Below are 19,880 nucleotides of genomic sequence, written 5' to 3'. Positions count from 1 at the left end.
CTTGTATATCTCCATGCAATGTGGGAAGGCTCATCTAGCTAGAGTTTTGATCGACACAGGGTCATCTTTAAATGTGATGCCAAAAGCAACACTTGACAAGATAGCCTTAGAAGGACTGGTAGTCAGACCAAGTCGCCTGGTGGTAAAAGCTTTCGATGGATCACAAAGTCCGGTGTTGGGAGAAGTGGATCTGCCCGTTGTAATCGGTCCTCATACCTTCTGCATCAATTTCCAAGTGATGGAAATTGAGCCAGCTTATACCTGCCTACTAGGACGCCCTTGGATCCACGCAGCTGGGGCAGTCACCTCCACCCTCCACCAGAAATTAAAGTTTGTGAATGGGAACTCCATAGTGACTATCAATGGAGAAGAGGATATATTTGTCAGCAATCTAAACTCATACAGATATATTGAGGCTGGAGACGAAGCATTGGGTACCGCATTTCAAGCTCTAGAAATTGCAACCGCTATCACACTACCAGTGGAGAAGATAAGAAGGGCGGTGACATCATGGAAGGATCTACAAGACACAGATGCTAAAGGATGGGGCAAGCTACCAGAGGTGTCAGAGAAGAAAGACCGCTCAGGGTTAGGATACCAACCCACCAAGGTCACAAGCATTAAGAAAGAGGAACGACCATTTCCCCCAATAATGCAAACTTTTGTGACTGGCGGGTATGAACATGTGGCTATGGTGTCCAACCAGGATTCTCGAGAAGGGACGTCCAATTTCATTCGAGAAATCAGGCCAGGAGAACAGCTTCAGAATTGGACAAGCCTGGAGATACCGGAGATAGTTTTCATTTCAAAGTAATTTGCTTTTGTGTGTTTTATTTCCCTTTTTAATAAAGAAAAACAATAACGCTCATGCCTCGCCCGAAGCATAGAGCTAGTTTGTAAGGGCCCCATTTACTTTCAAGTTCGAAGTTTATTAATAAAATTGTCTTTGCATTTTGGTATTGAAAACATTGTCTTTTCTCGCATTTATTCCTTTTCCATTTCTGAAAATGACAAATAAAATTCTTGCACAAACAAAGCACGTTCACATCTGCATACTAAAAGAAAACAAAACATAAAACATGTGCAGATCACCTTCTGACACCACCGATAATAATACTGCTGAGACTCTATACAAACTCGAGGCTCTCGCTAATCAGACTGAAGAAGGGGATGAGGAAGACGATGAACTTCCGGAAGAGTTGTCAAGGTTAGTGGATAAGGAATCCAAGAGCATGCTCCCTCCACAAGAGGCCATTGAAATCATAAACTTGGGAACGGATGAAGAACCCAAGAACATTAAGATTGGGGCAACGCTAGGTAAGGACATAAAAGCAACGCTAATCAAGCTCCTCCACGAGTATGCAGAGATTTTTGCTTGGTCATACCGTGACATGCCGGGGTTGGATACAGACATCGTGGTACACAGGTTACCTCTCAAAGAAGGATGTGCGCCGGTCACGCAAAAGCGCAGAAGGGTTCGACCAGATATGGATAGTAAGATTAGGGAAGAGGTGCTCAAACAGTTCGATGCCGGGTTTCTTGCTGTAGTTGACTACCCACCATGGATTGCAAACATAGTGCCAGTTCCTAAGAAAGACGGGAAGGTGCGCATGTGTGTAGACTACAGGGATCTAAATAAAGCAAGTCCAAAAGATGATTTCCCACTACCACATATAGATATCTTGGTGGATAATACAGCACAAGCTTCGGTGTTCTCCTTTATGGATGGGTTCTCCGGATATAATCAAATCAAGATGGCCCCTAAGGATATGGAAAAGACCACCTTCATGACATCTTGGGGCACCTTCTGCTACAAAGTGATGCCTTTTGGATTGAGAAATGCAGGGGCAACATATCAAAGAGCCATGGTCACATTATTCCATGATATGATCCATAAAGAGGTCGAAGTATATGTAGATGATATGATCGCCAAATCCGGCACAGAAGAAGAGCATATTACAAATCTACATAAGCTGTTTGAACGCCTAAAGAAGTACAAGCTGAGGTTGAACCCGAATAAGTGCACATTTGGTGTAAGGTCGGGAAAGCTGTTGGGATTCATTGTAAGCCAACGAGGTATAGAGGTTGATCCTGATAAAGTAAAAGCCATACAAGCAATGCCCGTCCCGAAGACAGAAAAAGAGGTACGAGGTTTCCTGGGCCGATTGAATTACATCTCAAGGTTCATTTCACACCTGACAGCTACATGTGAGCCTATATTCAAACTACTTAGGAAGGATCAACCTATCAAGTGGAACGATGACTGTCAAGTAGCCTTCGAAACCATAAAGAACTACTTGCAAGAACCACCTATACTCTTACCTCCTGTACCTGGAAGGCCACTAATCATGTACCTCACAGAACTCGAAAGGTCTATGGGATGCGTATTGGGGCAACAAGACGAAACGGGCAGGAAAGAACACGCTATCTACTACCTCAGTAAGAAGTTCACGGATTGCGAATCTCGGTATTCACCATTAGAAAAGACATGTTGCGCCCTAGCATGGGCCTCCAAACGTCTAAGGCAATATATGCTGAACCATTCCACATGGCTAATATCGAGGATGGATCCTTTAAAATACGTGTTCGAAAAACAGGCGCTCACGGGTAGAATTACAAGGTGGCAAATGTTGTTGTCCGAATACGACATACAGTATGTAACTCAAAAAGCAATAAAAGGGAGTGTATTGGCAGAACATCTCGCTCACCAACCCCTCGAGGAATACCAATCTATGAAGTTCGACTTCCCCAATGAGGATATTATGCTAGTAAGAGACTACGAAATACCGGGACCCGACGAAGGACCTGAACCAGGCTTGGTATGGAAACTCATGTTCGACGGTGCCTCAAATGTACTAGGACATGGCATAGGGGCAGTATTGACATCTCCTGATGACCGACACTTACCCTTCACCGCAAGGCTATGTTTTGACTGCACCAACAACATTGCAGAATACGAAGCATGCATATTGGGATTAGAAGCGGCCATCGACCTAAGGATCAAACTCCTTGATGTATACGGAGACTCAGCATTGGTAATCCATCAAGTCAACAAAGAATGGGACACTCGAGATGCAAAACTAATCCCATACCGAGACCTTATACTGGAGTTGACGGCTGAATTTGATACTATCACTTTTACTCATATCCCGAGGGAAGAAAATCAAATAGCCGACGCACTAGCAACGCTCTCCTCTATGTTCAAGGTGACCTGGCCAAACCATGAACCACGGATAACTGTTAGACACTTCGACGAACCTGCCTATTGCCTTGCGATTGAGGAACAGTCTGACAACAAACCATGGTACCACGACATTAAAAAGTACCTGGAAAAGCAAGAATACCCGGAGAATGCCCCAACAATTGATAAAAAGACACTGAGGAGACTCGCATCCAAGTTCTTCTTAAGCGGAAGCATCCTATACAAAAGGAACTATGATTCAGTGTTGTTGAGGTGTGTAGATAAAAACGAGGCCAAGGAGATTATCAGGGAGGTACATGAAGGAACCTTTGGGACCCACGCAAACGGACACTCAATGGCTAGAAAGATACTGCGAGCAGGGTATTACTGGTTAACAATGGAGGCCGACTGTTTCCAATACGCAAGGACCTGTCACAAGTGCCAGATCTACGCTGACAAGGTGCACGTACCGCCTAACCCATTGAACGTTCTGAGTTCACCATGGCCATTTGCAATGTGGGGAATCGACATGATAGGGATGATAGAACCTAAAGCTTCGAATGGACACCGATTTATATTGGTTGCCATAGACTACTTCACCAAATGGGTCGAAGTTGCCTCTTACACCAACGTGACGAGACAAGTAGTCACTCGGTTCATCAAGCATAATATCATATGTCGGTATGGGGTTCCAAGCAGGATTATCACCGATAATGGGTCGAATATGAACAATAACATGATGAGGGAGCTGTGCGAGGGGTTCAAGATTGAACACCACAATTCTTCACCATACAGGCCTAAAATGAACGGCGCTGTCGAAGCTGCAAACAAAAATATCAAAAAGATAATACAAAAGATGGTGAAAACGTACAAGGATTGGCACGAAATGCTTCCCTTCGCCCTACACGGTTACAGAACCTCGGTGCGTTCATCTACAGGGGCAACCCCCTTCTCTCTAGTCTACGGTATGGAAGCTGTCCTCCCAATCGAAGTGGAGATCCCGTCACTAAGAGTCATAGCTGACACAAAGTTAGAAGAATCGGAATGGGTAAAAACTCGTTTTGATCAGCTTAATCTCATTGAAGAAAAGCGACTGACAGCTTTGTGTCATGGACAACTCTATCAGAAGAGGATGAAAAAAGCGTTCGATAAGAAGGTCCGACCTCGAACCTACAAAGAAGGTGACATTGTCCTCAAGAAGATACTGTTACCTCGACTCGACGCCCGTGGAAAATGGACACCTAACTACGAAGGTCCATACATTGTAAAAACGGTGTTCTCAGGAGGGGCATTAGTCCTCACTACAATGGATGGAGATGAGCTACCGCACCCAATCAACTCAGACGCGGTCAAGAAGTACTATGCCTAGAAAAAGCAGGATTACCGGACATAAGCCGAAGGCAAACTACGAAGGATAAGGGGTCGTGCAATCATCTACTTCTGAAGTCGAAGGATTATTGGGGTCCTCGATAACAAAAAAGAGCAACGGCAGTATTAATATCATTTCTATTTGTCATTTTCTTTCTTCGCATTTCTGTACACTCGCCAATTCAAGGCAATATCAATAAAATTTCCTTTTTTTTGCATACTACGCTTCATTTCTAATTTCAGTACCATTTGCAAAGGATAATTTATTTTTATAAACTTTAACATGGATTTAACATGAGAAACTTGCAAACTTGCAACACAAAAGCAAAAAAGACAAAATCTCCGGAAGGCTACACACACCTGGCACTGGTGTTACCCCAGGTTGATCCTTTCACACAAAAAAGGGGTCGGCAAGTCATTCGAATACGAACTGAGCCAGAGTTCACAAACAAGTCAAAAGAGGTTAAACAAAGGCAATGGGTGATAAGGAGATGAGTGATAAGGAGATAAGGTGTCGGGGTTATCATACATACATCATTGCATACATTCATCAGTATACATACAACATATACATGTGTAAGCATTCACACATACGCATTATACAAACAACAGGGGCATGTGCATAACGCATAAGCATGATGCATACGCATTTACAAAACAAAATTCTACATAGGTAAATTTCGCGATAACACTCGCGGATAACCCTATTGGTGGTACAGGTAAATTCTGCGATAACACTCGCAGATAACCCTGGTGACATAGGTAAATTTCGCGATAACACCCGCGAATAACCCTATTGGTGGTACAGGAAAATTCAGCGATAACACTCGCAGATAACCCTGGTGACATAGGTAAATTTCGCGATAACACTCGCGGATAACCCTATTGGTGGTACAGGTAAAATCTGCGATAACACTCGCAGATAACCCTGGTGACATAGGTAAATTTCGCGATAACACTCGCGAATAACCCTATTGGTGGTACAGGTAAATTCTGCGATAACACTCGCAGATAACCCTGGTGACACAGGTAAATTCTGCGATGATATTCGCAGATAACCCTGTCGGTGCAGGTGAACTTGCTAGAATTATAGCAAGCAATCCTATTGGGGTCCCCAAACTACGGAAACTTACTAGAACTATAGTAAGTGGGGGTTCACAAACTGCGGAGGCTTGCTGACCATAGCAAGCCAATTACACAACCAACAAAAGGTCCTCGCTATGTAAGACTCAGGCCTTAGCAGGACATTTCACTTCACTCATACTCAAACTCAAGGCAAATTTAAGGGTCTTCCAGTATTTAATAACCCTTTGATCTGAACGACGCGAGGTCCATACACTCTTGTCATTCGATCCAAGGTAATTAAATAGGGGCAGCTGTCATACCCCAAAATTTACCTCCCACACCTCTCTCATAACAAGGAACAAGTTCAAACTTCAAAACCTTGCTCACTCAAACGATCCAGATAATCCACAGTCAACTGATTCAAACCTGAAGGTCAACTACAATCAAAGCATGATCTAAACCATAATCATTGGGCAAACATCAAGTGTGGGGATGCATAACCATCATTTGATCAAAGATTGATCATGATTCCATTAATAGAAACTCAGAGATGAACAGATACAAAAAGGTTCAAATTAGGGTTTCTTAGGAGAAAGTCAACCCAACTTTGACTGGGCATAACTTTCACATGGAACATCAAAAATTCCCCACTCAAAGCCTATCTTGAAGAAAATTGGATTTTCTACAACTTTGTGTCTCACAAGCCAAGGCTAGAAATGCTTCATTTAGAAGATACAAAGCAAAAGATTACAGGTCATTTTCAGGCATCCTTCAAAAAACAGTTTTCTCCCAAAGAGAATATGATCAAGATAAAAGCCTCAAATGAAAAATATGTTCCAAAGTGGCTTGTAGAGGACCTCTTGAGGTTTCTAAAAAGTATTAGAAGTCCCTCATAGCTTAAAAATTGAAGGAGATACGCTTGATCAAAGGTAGGAGATTTTGAGGGACCAAATGTGAAAAGGGAGGGTTCAAATTAAGGAATTTTGCAAATGGGCTTATGATTTTCTTATGCAAACTTGATCCACAAGTTACTAGTGTGCTCAAAATAAGATGCCACGAAATTTAAACATATTATTTGATTTTTTTGGTATTTATTTCATTAAAAGTTGATTTTATGAATTAAATAAGTAAGAAGATTAAATATTTTTGGTACAAAATATATTTTGTTGATTTCCAATCAAGGTTAATGACAAAATATATTGATAATTTCGTGGTAATTGGATTAAGGAAGAAAAAATCAATATTTGGACCAAAATAGTAGCTTAAGATTCAAGAAACCAAATCAAATATTCAAATATGGCAAGATTTGATTCAAAGACCTTGGGCATTATTTGTTAACCTAATTTTGTTCTCCTATAAGTACTAAACACGAGCCATAGGGTTGGGGGACGAATTTCTGGAGAAAAGAGGCCCGAGCAAGAACAAGAAAAGAGCTTCAAAAATTGAATTCGGTTTTGGAGTTCTAGGAGGTTTCAACAAGAACCAGAGGTTGCAAAAGATTCCTGGGAAGATTTGGAACGTGTCTGGATACTCGCACGACTTCAACACCCCCAGAAATTTCTCCATTTAACTCAGGTAGGTCATTCCAAAAACTCACTCGATCTGAATGATTCATGCACTTACATTGAAATTTGAATGCATATTTGAGTTTGCCTTGTTGTTCTGATCATTGCTGAATTAATTGTTTGGAGTTTGTTTGTTTTAATCGTGTTCTGCCATTAGAGTTTGTTTTGAGTTTTAGGGTTTCAAATTGGGGGTTTTAATTAGGGATAAAATTGGAGTAAATTAACCACAGGGTTGGGTTCGCGTGATTCATACGAGTAAGATAGATAGGTCGCGAAGGGTTTATAAGCGAGCATGTCGTATTCGCTATTTTCCTAGTCGGGTAGCCATGAACGGATTCTGTAGCTAAATCGTAGCGAAATCTGCAGAGATTTACCAGTCTGGGGGTGGAAGACGATAACGTGTCTTGGCCTGGTTGGCTAGTTTGAATTTGCGCGCGTGTTTTAGTGCTTTGCAGGGTTGTTATGTTTCATTCGTTGAACGCGTCTTACAAACATATTGTTAGCGCAGCTGAGTTGGTTAAAAGTGACGCTTGGGAGTGGAGGGTCACAGGTTCGAACCCTCCCTCCAACATATTATTTTTCTAAAATTTCCTACATGATCCTGTGCGCTCCTCATCATAGCTCTCACCGTACACCCTCTTAATCTGACCATACAATCCCATTAACTTCAGATCCAACGCCCCTGGTTGAGTCCCTATAACATGAGCCTCCTAAAATACCACACTTAATCAAATCCCTAATAAAAACTTAATAAATTTTGATTATTGTATTATTTTTAATTAAAACATTTATTTTTATATATATTAATTATGTTATAATTATTTTTTTAATAAAATCAATGCATGACATTTATATTAAAAAATTTTAATTTGTTATTCGCGCCGATTAAATCGATTGATCGCTGTGGTTAACAATAATTTTAATTAAAATACTGTTAAATTAAGATAAGATCAAACTATATTCGATTAAATGGCTGCAATCATCTTATTGATTGTGGTGATTAATCCTGCCTCGTTCTATAATTAATCTGTTATTATTTGTGACCGTATTAACCGGTTATGAGAGGTAACAGTATGAAATAAAATTCATAAAATAATAAAATACAATAAGTCATTATTAGTGATAATCGAATCAATCGGTTTGAATTGGTAATGATGCAAACCCTTAATCTTTTAACTATGGTGATCAAACCTATTGATCATTGCGGTTAATTGTGCCAAATCAGGGTTGTACGCCCAAACCCTAAAATCATTCTAAAATCCATTCAAAACTACGACACAATCAAACTACGATAGGCTATCCAAAAAGCCTCTAAAAAATACATCTTCAATCAGATTCAACTCTAAAGGGCGTACAACCCTCCCCGAACTACGTAGACTCTGATCCTCCCTAAGGAGGTACGTAGGCACTTGGCAACAAGGCGAGTCCCCCTCTTCAAAATCTCAATCATGTCATTAAAATTCTGTTTGCCACATTTCTTTACAAGCCCTGCCATGCAACCCTAATCTTTGAATATTAGCCTTTAGGAAAGGGCTGAGGGTGCCTAACACCTTCCCTCAGCCTGATTATAATAACTTACCCTCAATCTCTTATCTGCGTAGGGTTTCCTATTCGCCCTTCAGAATAGGTGGCGACTCGAAAGCTGAAATTTTTAGGCAGGTTGCTACATTGAGTCCTTTCAGAATAGAACAATGTCTTTAGATAATAGTGCAACAACATATCTGAGGAGCAAATCAATATATATGAACAAGAGTCATCAACTAAGCAATATTTCTGAATTGATCCTTTTCGGCTGATCTTTGACTACGTCTTCAGAGTAATGAGCAACATCTCTTCTGACGAACATATCTTTGACATCTGAACTTGAAGTAACAACGCATCTGATGTAGACTTTTATTCTGATCTGGAGCAACAACTTCTTGTAGACCTTGTTTCTCCTGGAGACACTTGAGACTTCTAAAGCAACAACTTGTTGAGAAGTATACTAGAGATCTTCTTTCTGATTCATTCAACATTCCATAGAGCTACCGATATACCTACAGAAATGAAAAAGAGTAGTCTTTTTGACAACAACATTTCTGATGATTCTTTAGACAATAGTCCTGAATCACACAAAGCTTTCTGATCTGCACACTCAATAAAACATTAGAAACAAAATTGTTTAGATATAAAATATATGTGTTGTTATCATCAAAACTTACAGATAAAGTGTAGATACAAATCTTGTTCTAACAACCTCCCCCTTTTTGATGATGACAAAACCATGTATTTTGATGTAACAATTTTACAAGGTAATATCATAATCGAATTTAAAATACAGAAGAAAACAACATTTGTTTAGCAAAAGCTCCCCCAGAGTTAAAGACTCATATTTTAGAATGAAGGGATATCTGACATTGTTTGAAAAACTCCTGAATCTAAAACTTAAGACTTTACATGAAATAGGATTTTCTTAGCTAAGTTTTCAAAGATTAGAATATTCTGATTAAAACAAGTGGAAGCGATTTTTTCAGAGTTAGCTTATAAAAAATTATGTCTTCTTAAGAAAATTACATTTTAAATTCTTTTTGCATTTTTATGTCTAAATTTATTTTAATTATGCAAGCAAATTTTAATGGATTTCATCAAAATGACATCGTAACTTTCTCTCCCTTTTTGTCATAGTAAAAAAGTTTTAAGAAATAATTAATTAATTTTAACTTTGATTAAGCAAAAGAGACCAGTGAGAAAAAAATAATAATCACACAAAAACACACATCAATTTCATTAAGATAAACAGAGATAATAAACAAAAATACAAACAACACAAAGGGATTAAAGAAGATTATATACAAAATAACAAAACCAACAAATGGTAACACAAAAACTAACAGACTGAAATAACAAGATTGTAGTTTATTTAAACCAATCATCCTCAAAAACCTCACAACTTTCTTCCATAAGGAATGAAGCATTTGTTAAATTTTCTGGATGAGACTATATATATTTTAATTTGGTTGAAGATTACTTGAGGCAGATTAATTGGAATGCGATTAAGCAAGCAGTAGATCAATAGTTTATCATAATAAAAAAGAAGGTTTTTCTTGGTACCACAAGGAAGGAGATTTGAAAGAGAAAATCGAAACCAATCATTAGCAATGGGCAAGAGATTTTCATGGTTGGTGGGTTCAAAACCAGAAGATATCTCAAAGATGGAGACCATCTCGGCGTCAGGGGTGTGCTTGAGAGAGACAAGGTTTGTGGTCATACCTAGTTTTGCACAACCTATGGCATCAACAATGGTTCCCGCAATAATGGTGACAGGAAAATCAACGATATTAGATGAAATGATATTTCTATCAATGCTGACAGATGCACATCTCCAAGATTCCTTTACTAAGTTAGGATATATGGTTCTTGGTTATTGTAGTAGATGAAGATAGTCATTCAGTTTTGAGAATAAATACCGATATGAAAATATCGCCCAGCATATAGACATCTTGGTCATCTTTCTTTGATAACTTCCAAGAGATCATCATTTTCGTGAGAGCTTTTGAGAGACATGATAATAGATATAAGAGGAGAAAACAAAATTTTTGAAAGTGGAAAAAGGTAGATTTTGATGATAAAGAAAAGACAGATGACAGAGTATTTATAGACAACGATATGGGAAACGTAGCTGACAATAGAAAGGATTTTATTACTTAGAGTGAACATTTTTGGGAAAAGTTTGGGATCATGGAGAAGTTTGATTGGAATTTTGTGTTTGAACTTTTGTGAGTTGATCACTCCCTTAGGCTTGGGCAAGTTTTTATTTCTATTAGCCTTAGGAATTATCTCTTGTTTGTTAACCAAGCCACACTACAACCTTGAAAAGTCCTTGTGATTCTTGTCTTTGTGTTTTCAACATGATTTTTGAACGGTTGCCTAATTTAATCTATTGTTTGCAAGATTGTTGGATGAATGAAAATACTTCACTTTTGTGTTTTTCATCTACCGATGATTGTGTGCTAGGTGTGATTCATTTTTGAACTAGTGTTGTTTTAGAATATTTGATATATTCTTTGTATTTAGCATTAGTGTTATGTTTATGTTGTCATTGTTGTTAGTGGTAAGTATATTTTTTTTGTGTACCGTTTTTCATTTGAGTCATACATTTGTCCGTTTTGCAAAACTTGTTGATTCATGATTTTTGGATTTTTGTGTTTGTTTCCTTGAGTTAGTTGATTTTTGTTCAGGGACAAACAAGTTTAAGTTGGGGAGAGTTTGATAAGTGTTAAATTGTAGTTATTTTTGTATATAGTTTTACGGCACATATCTTCTCTTTTCCCTCAATTTATACGCGTTTTTTAGTGTATAATACATAAATACGTATACTTTGGGTTTAATCGAGTCTTTGATTCATTTATGTACCATTTGATAGTTTTCTATTCATTATGTAGGCATTGATGCGTATTTGGACATGAGCAATAAAGTATCGAAGACACCGCTTTAAACACGCGATTTTGAGCAACTCATCAATGAATAAGGCTCAAAATCAAAGAATAATAAATCATAAATTTGGTTGATATTTATTCATTGTTAGATAGGAAATTAAATAAGCTTTCAAACGCTTCGTACCAGGCGTAAATCGGATTTACGGTTCTCAAGTTATGGCCGAAACAGTGTGAAAATTCTGCAGGTCGCTACTGGTGTCATTTGCCCGACGAATCTTGCTGGGCAGAAATGCGTTAAAAGGGGCAAAATACACATTTTTAGGTTATGGGTTGGGTATTTTTGAGTCCCAACACCATCCACATCATTTTTTAGTAAATTGAGGCTTAGAAACAACATTGGAGCTTGCATATGGATGATCCATAGTGGATTAGTCATCAATCGGAGTTGACAAACCGGGAAATTTGTGGTTTATCTTTCTTATTCTTTGTTTATTCTTCATTTGTTGGATTTTTATGTATATTTACTTTGAACTCATGTATATTTGTCACTTATTGAGTTGTTATAGACATGTACTGCTCGAATCCTTATCTGGGATGATTATCTGTTACTTTCTGGATTCTATAGATAGATTTAGAGCTAACAATCTTTATGGGTTTCGAAGCTTAATATTTTTTGTAGCAACCTGCCCTAAAATTTTAGATTTAGAGTCGCCACCTATTCTACCAAGGCGAATAGGAAACCTCGCGCAGTTAAGAGATCAGGGTAAGATACTATATTCAGGTCGAGGGAAGGTGTTAGGCACCCTCAACCCTTTCCTATGGTCCGCATTTTAATGATCAGGGTTTGTGGCAAAAGATAAAGAAAGATGACAGACAGTAAATAGAGTTAAAGGCTAATTATTTGAACATGATTAGAGTTTGGAAGAGGGGGACTCGCCTTGTTGCCAAGTGCCTACGTACCTCCTTATGGAGGATCAGAGTCAACGTAGTTCGGGGCACAGGATTGTACGCCTTAAAATTAGATTTGAACGGTTTGAAGGCTTTTTTGAATGGCCTATCGTAGTTTTGAATAAGGATGAAGATCCGTAGTTTGATTTGAAGTGTTTTGAATGTTTTTTAGATTTGGGCGTACAACCCTGATTTTTAATTTGTACTATTAATCGCGATGATCAATAGGTTTGATCACCATAATTAACAGATTAATAAAAGCATCGCTAATTATTCTAATCGATTGGTTCGATTATCACCGTTAGCAAATTGATGTGTTTTAATAATTAATTATTGATTTTATCGTTATCCCTCATAATCGATAGATTCGATTACAAATAATAACGAGTTTTAAAGGGTATGCTAATCATCGTAACCAATAGATTTTGTTAAAACCATTTAGCAAAATAAATGTTATTTTAATTTATATTTAATTATTTAAAGAATTGATTATTACCCACCGCGATCAATTAATTTAATCGAAGCGAATAAAATTCTGGAAAATTGTTTGGCTAAAACCTAAGTTGGTTAGAAAACCCTAATCCTAATATCGGGTCAATGGGACTGAGCAAACCCTAATGCATACAACCTTTATAGGGTTTTTGTGATTTAATATTAACTAAAATTAATTAACTCGAAATAATCGAGTAATCGGAGACAATAATATAATCCTAAAACCTAATCCTAATTTATTCTAATCTAATTCTAATTAATTAATTAAACTAAACACAATTAATTTAATTTAAATAATTAAACAAAACAAATAAATAATTAATTAACTCGAAATAATCGAGTAATCGGAGACAATAATATAATCCTAAAACCTAATCCTAATTTATTCTAATCTAATTCTAATTAATTAATTAAACTAAACACAATTAATTTAATTTAAATAATTAAACAAAACAAATAAATAAATAATACTAATAAACAAATTGTATAGAAACCTGGTTATGATCATGTATGGCAGTCTTGGAAAGTCCATGGTGGAGGTGGAATCCCTAGACGTTAGATCTGGATCATTGGAGATCAGATGGTGCATGGCTGAGGGTACATGATGATCGTATGGAGATTGTATGCATCAGATTATCAAGGAAACATTTGGAAAAATAAATATGCTGGACTCAGGGATCGATCCCAGGTCCTTTGCGTAACACGCTCCTGATGCTTGCCATTGGGTTATGAATCGTTTGCTGATATAAATATGTTTTAGAAAAGCTAAATATAAAAACATCAACTAAATGAAAAAAGGAATCAAACTTAGTCAATTGTGGGACCCCTTCGTTCTGCGTGTAGCCAATGGAATACAGAGAGAGAGTCGGACTAAGTTGACCGGCCAATGAGATATTAGCGCGCGCAGTCCATGTTCCTTTAAATTTCAAACGAGCCAATCACACACCAGAGCTTGGACACGTCGACGGTCAAGCTTTCTGGTGAAAACCCTTGATTCACCAGCACCACCATGGACGGCGGTTGCAGCCGTCTTCTCCGATCACCCCTGCAAAAAAAACGCCGCGAACACAAAACGAAAACACCTACTCCACGTAAAAAACACTCAGGAATTCAAATCTGGACTCAAAATCTCGAATAAACTCCTGGTTTGTGCGCTTCGCAAGCCTCACGTGATTGGTGAATAACAATGGTGTTGAGCAATACATGCGTCAAACCTCCCATACGAGGGCTTCTGACAGTTCCAAGTTGCTAGCAGGACTCAAACAAACGATCATAAAGCGCAGAAAACAAACATATTAGGAGATTCGAACATGAGAAAGTGTACCTCGCCGGAGAATCCGAGAACGTGTATTCCTGGGGTTCAAAATCTTGGAGGAAGGCCTGGACTTATCCTTCTGATTCCCAGGAGGCTGAGTGTGACCTTAATTCCCTTTGAAGGTAGCCGAATCAAGAGGTTTTAGCTTGCCCTAGTTTAGAGATCTTTTTCTCTTATGAAACCCTAAGCCTTTGTCTAGTTTTTTTTCGTCCCCCTTAGCCCTACTGATCTTTTAGAATATATATGGGGTCTGATTTAGGGTTGAGATTTGAAGAATAATCCATCAAATGAGTGACATGGAAATTGAAGAAGATTTTGTATAAAATCTTTCTATTTTGGACCTTATTCTATTCCATGCATATTTTCTCTTTGATCATGGCTATTGAATGGATTTGATTGGATTAAATATTTGGAGAATTGATTCATAAAATGTTATCTTTATAAAACTTGATTTTATTTGAATTAATTTGAATTTAAATGAATAAAATCAAATATAAATGAAATAAAATCATGAACTCAATTTTATATGACCAATGGGCCTCCCTCAAGCTTAAAATCACGTGGAAAGTTCAAGTATTAAGGCCCAATCCTTAAAAGTATGAAATAAGCAACTTAGGGTTTCAAGCCTTTCCCAAAAATCGACCAACTTGTACCAAGCATATATCTCTCAATTTTTAAGATATGAATGCATTCTAGGACTTTTTAGAAAGCTCAAAGAGTCCTCTAAATGACCTTTTTGGTCTCATCTCAATTGAAGCTTCCATACTCGAGTTATGAGCTTTGACCCAAAAGGTGTCTTTTATTGACTTTTCGGAGGACCTATAATGTATCGTGCCATATCTCTTGAATGAAACCTTTCTGGCCTTGGCTTGTGAGAGACAAAGTTGTAGAGAATCAAATTTCCTTCAGAATAGGCTTTGGTTGGGGAATTTTTGATACTCCATGTGAAAGTTATGGTCAGTCAAAGTTGCGTTGACTTTCTCCTAAAGAAACCCTAATTTGAACCTTTTGCATTTGTTCATTTCTGAGTTTCTATTGATGGATCATGATCAACCTTTGATCAAATTATGGATATAACCTCACATACTTGGTGTTGACCAAAAATATTGAAGTTTGACTGTATTTTGACTATAGTTGACTTTTAGGTCAACACAGTCGATTATTGATCATTCGGGCCATTGAGTGAGCAAACTTTTGGAACTTGAAGCTTGACTTTTGACATGGAGATTCTTTGAGACATATGAGAGACCTTGAGATCCATTTGAGGCCTTGAATATTCACAATTCTTTGATAAAAAAAACCTAGTTTTGAAATCCTCGATTAGGAGAGAGTGACTTTAAGAAAACCCTTGAACCTTGAGGCATTGGAGATGAAAAGAGGAAGGAAAATTTTGGGGTATGACACTTTTGTGTTAGTTTTGTCGGTTGAGAGATCATCGATACAAATGATATGGATGTCTGTTGTGTTGTTGAGGTTGGCTGAGAGATCGTCGTCGAGATGATATAGTAGTTCTCTCTACTTTGGGTTAGAAATGACTTAGGGTGTGAGTGATGCTTGATGATATTGATGAGTATTGTAGGTTGAGTATAACTGGTCGATAAGTTTAAGTTTGTGAGAAGTAGAGTATATGCAATGCCTGATAAGTCTCTTCTCTCTGAAAAATGAATTGTTTTTGTGTTAATATTTACTTTTTTTGTTTTTATGCTTTACCAATTCAATCCAAGCTCATAACTTTGGAAGCTGTTGAACGACAGTTCAATGCACTAGTCCCTGTGGAAACGATAATTTTCCGGATAAATATTTCCAAATCTTTTGTTGCTTGCCCTTTACCGCTTCAGCAGAAACACTAGGGAGCTTAATTATTAACTTGATTATCCTTTAATTGCATGCTCCCTTAGCAATTAAGCTTTAGACTCATAGATACACCATTTGATAAAACAAACTAAAGTGGATCCTATGGAGTACCACAGATGTGAGGGGTGCTCATACCTTTCCCTCGCGTAATCGACACCCTTACCCTCTCTCTTGGTCGTAAGACCTCTCTTTTTCCCTTTTAGGTTTTCTTCAGTGTTTGCTTTTCCCTCTTCGTGGGATAAATAAATATTCGATGGCGACTTCATGGTTTTGATTTTTCCAGTTGCTTTAAGAATAAATTTATTTTAATCTTTGAAACCTAATTCAAACCCCCCATTTCTTGTGTTTCATGCACCTTCACATTTTTGTGAAGTCGGCGCTATGGAACTTGTATATGACAACCAGTCAGCTTTGCACCTCTCCTCCAATCTAGTTTTTCATGAAAGGACAAAGCATATAGAATTTGACTGTCACGTTCTTAAAGACAAGATTACCAACGACACCATCAGAAGCTCATTTGTTAATTCCAAGGATCAACTTAATGTCTCTTTACAAAATCTCTTCAAAGACCTCTAATTACTTACACATGTGACAAGGTAGGTGCTTATGATGTATACACACCACCTTGACGGGGAGTGTTAAGATATTGGTTTATTATCTAGTTATCTATTTCTTTGATGAGTAAACTCAATTAGAATATTATTGTACCAAATATTTCCTTAAATAGTAGGGTAAATTAGGAGGCTTATACCTCCCCCCCCCCCCCTCTCTCTCTCTCTCTCTCTCTCTCTCTCTCTCTCTCTCTCTCTCTCTCTCTCTCTCTCTCTCTCTCTCTCTCTCTCTCTCTCTCTCTCTCTCTCTCTCTCTCTCTCTCCCTCCCTCCCTCCCTCCATGTATGTGCGCGCACGTGCGTGCTTGCGTGTTTTCTCCACATAATTATACAAGAAATACAGTTTCAACATATATAAATTAATTATGTGCTGTTAAAATAAGTCTTTTTTTTTTATAATTTGCTAATTCTTATCATGTTTTTCAAGCCATATATACATCATGCAACTATTATTTTACGAATCATGTTTTTATTATTGTTGAAGTCGATAGTTGTGTTGTTAGAGTTTTTTTTAAATCTCACATTAATTAGGTTTTTAGGTAGTTGGGTGTATAAATATGTGAGGACAATTTCATCCCTTAGAGTTATCTTTTGAGGTTGAGATTCAATCATATTTAACAATTATTATTAATGTGTCTTATTTTATTTTTTCCTGTTTTATTTCATTCCTAATTTTGTTATTATGTTAATTATCATCTATATTATTATTATTTTTAGACGTAGGCTTAGAGAAATCACAAAAATATATATTATTTTAATAAAATTATTGTTAAGAAAGTAGGCTATGGATAATGGTGAGATAAAAAATAAACAGAAATATCTATTGGTTGAGAAAGTATTAAATTTTTTAAAACAATGATTTAAAATATGTTGATATGATTTTTTATGTTTATTGCATTTATAAAAAGATTATCAATAATTTGATAGTTTGTATTTTTAATATAGTTTAAAAATAGAGAAAAATATAAAGGGTTAAACATAATAATTTTTTTAAAAGTAAATAAAAATGCTAAAGTAATGTTCTTCTTATTATTGGTGAAGACAAAAAAACATTTTCTCCTCTTTTCTAAAGTATCATTTTGCCTTCCCTAATTTTATTGAAGTTTTTTTTTAGATATTAATTTTCAAACATCATAAAATATATATTTTTATAAGAAATTTCTAAGAATTTGAATTATATGATATGACGGATTAGAAGATGAATTTTTATTATTGCTTTAAATATTATTTCAAATTAATTTCATTATCTTAAGTTGTAAATTTTTACATTAATATATGTAAATTTTATCATTTATTTTAATTTCACATTTCTATCTCTCCTTTAATTCAATCATTTTACATTTGATGATGTAAAATATAATATAATGAGTGATCTATATTTTAAATTACAAGACAATTAATACTAAAAATATTCATATTAATATACTCTACTTATTTCTCTTAATAATAATATTTTATAATAATAATAATAATAATAATAATAATAATAATAATAATATTTATATTACTCCGTTAACTACGTCAAATATTCAAAAATCTATTGTTAATTATTTATTATTATTAATGATAATAATAAGTGTAATTTATATTTTTAATACATTCTTTTTTGAGTTTTTATAATATCTATTTTTTAATTATATTGATCTTATGTATAAAAATTAACAAAATTAAGAATATTTGTAAGAAAATTTATTGATAAAACTATTATATAATTATAGTTTTATATTTAGTAATATTTGTATTTAAGATATACTCATTCTTCGCACGGGGTAACCGACTAGTATATTATAAAATTTAATCAATAGGGTTTTGGAATGTTTGTTTCGGTAAGTATATGTGTAGTTTATAAGCATTATGAAAATTAAAACAGCTCCAAAAACTACTAGAACTTGATTCAGTTGATCAAATGTGTTGATGATGTTTAGGTGCATATCAGTAATAACACGCCGAGGAAATTGCGTGACACTCCTTTTCATGTATAGGGCAAAAAAAGTATAACTATATTTTTAATTAATAAAAAAAATTGTTAATTAAAATAATTATTAATTATAATAATAAATATAACCAATATTCTTGAATACTTAATCTATTGTTGTTGAAGAAGTTAGACTATCGATAGCGAGAATATGTCATACAAATTAACAGGGCTTACGACCTAACTTACACAGGCTAGGCCAGATCATATTTTTTAAAAACAGAAAAGGCCTAGGTTTTTTAATAAGTCTACTTAGATAAAAAAGCTAGGGCACAAGCCATAAAAAAATCTTTAGCAATGGTCAAGAGATTTTCATGGGTGCTATTTAATTACATATAACACATGTATAATGATTCTAATCGTTTTGGATCGTTGGGTGTCAAAATCGGAGTTTAGAAAAGACTTTGATAGAAAATGCAGTTTCCTCATTTTGGTACAGCGTGACGGGTAGACCATCATGCCCCTTATGCAGCTGACGATTGCCAGAGCAGTGACAGAAAGACTGTCATGGTCTTACCATTGGTGAACATTAGCTGATTAAATATTATATGTGATTAACATGGATCAATTATGCTATTTTACAATGTTGCAAGCTTTTAGTGAATAATTATGTGATGTGTGCATAATTGTGATTATTGTGATGTGGTGGTAGTTCCAAAGGGGACTACGTGATGTGTTGTGCATGATTGTTTTAATGGTTAGAAGTGTACTGTAATTATTGTTGTTGTTGTTGTTGTTGCATTAATAATATTCCATGCATTATGTTGTGTTGTGTTGTGAAAGAGGCGAGTCACAAGTTCAAAAAGGGGGATGAGTGACTTGTCTGGAGCTCAAAAGGGGGAGTCTGGGTTGCACGAATAACCATTGTTGAGTTGATACCATATGCATAGTGTCGAGTCGTGAGTCACGTTGCATGACACATAAGCTTTGCGATGTTGATGTGAATTATTTATTTGTGCTAAGTGAGAATAAATGTCTGTGGTGTTTTTTGGTGTAATTAAATGTTGTTGTTGTTATTGTGTATTTTAATCCACCCTCGTATTCTTTACGCCATTAATATATCAAAGTTTATTCCCACCCACTTTCTTGTTG

This window comes from Vicia villosa, linkage group LG1 (genome assembly GCF_029867415.1).
Source record: "Vicia villosa cultivar HV-30 ecotype Madison, WI linkage group LG1, Vvil1.0, whole genome shotgun sequence".
In the NCBI taxonomy this organism is placed as follows: Eukaryota; Viridiplantae; Streptophyta; class Magnoliopsida; order Fabales; family Fabaceae; genus Vicia; species Vicia villosa.
Note: the sequence above shows the minus strand (reverse complement) of the source record.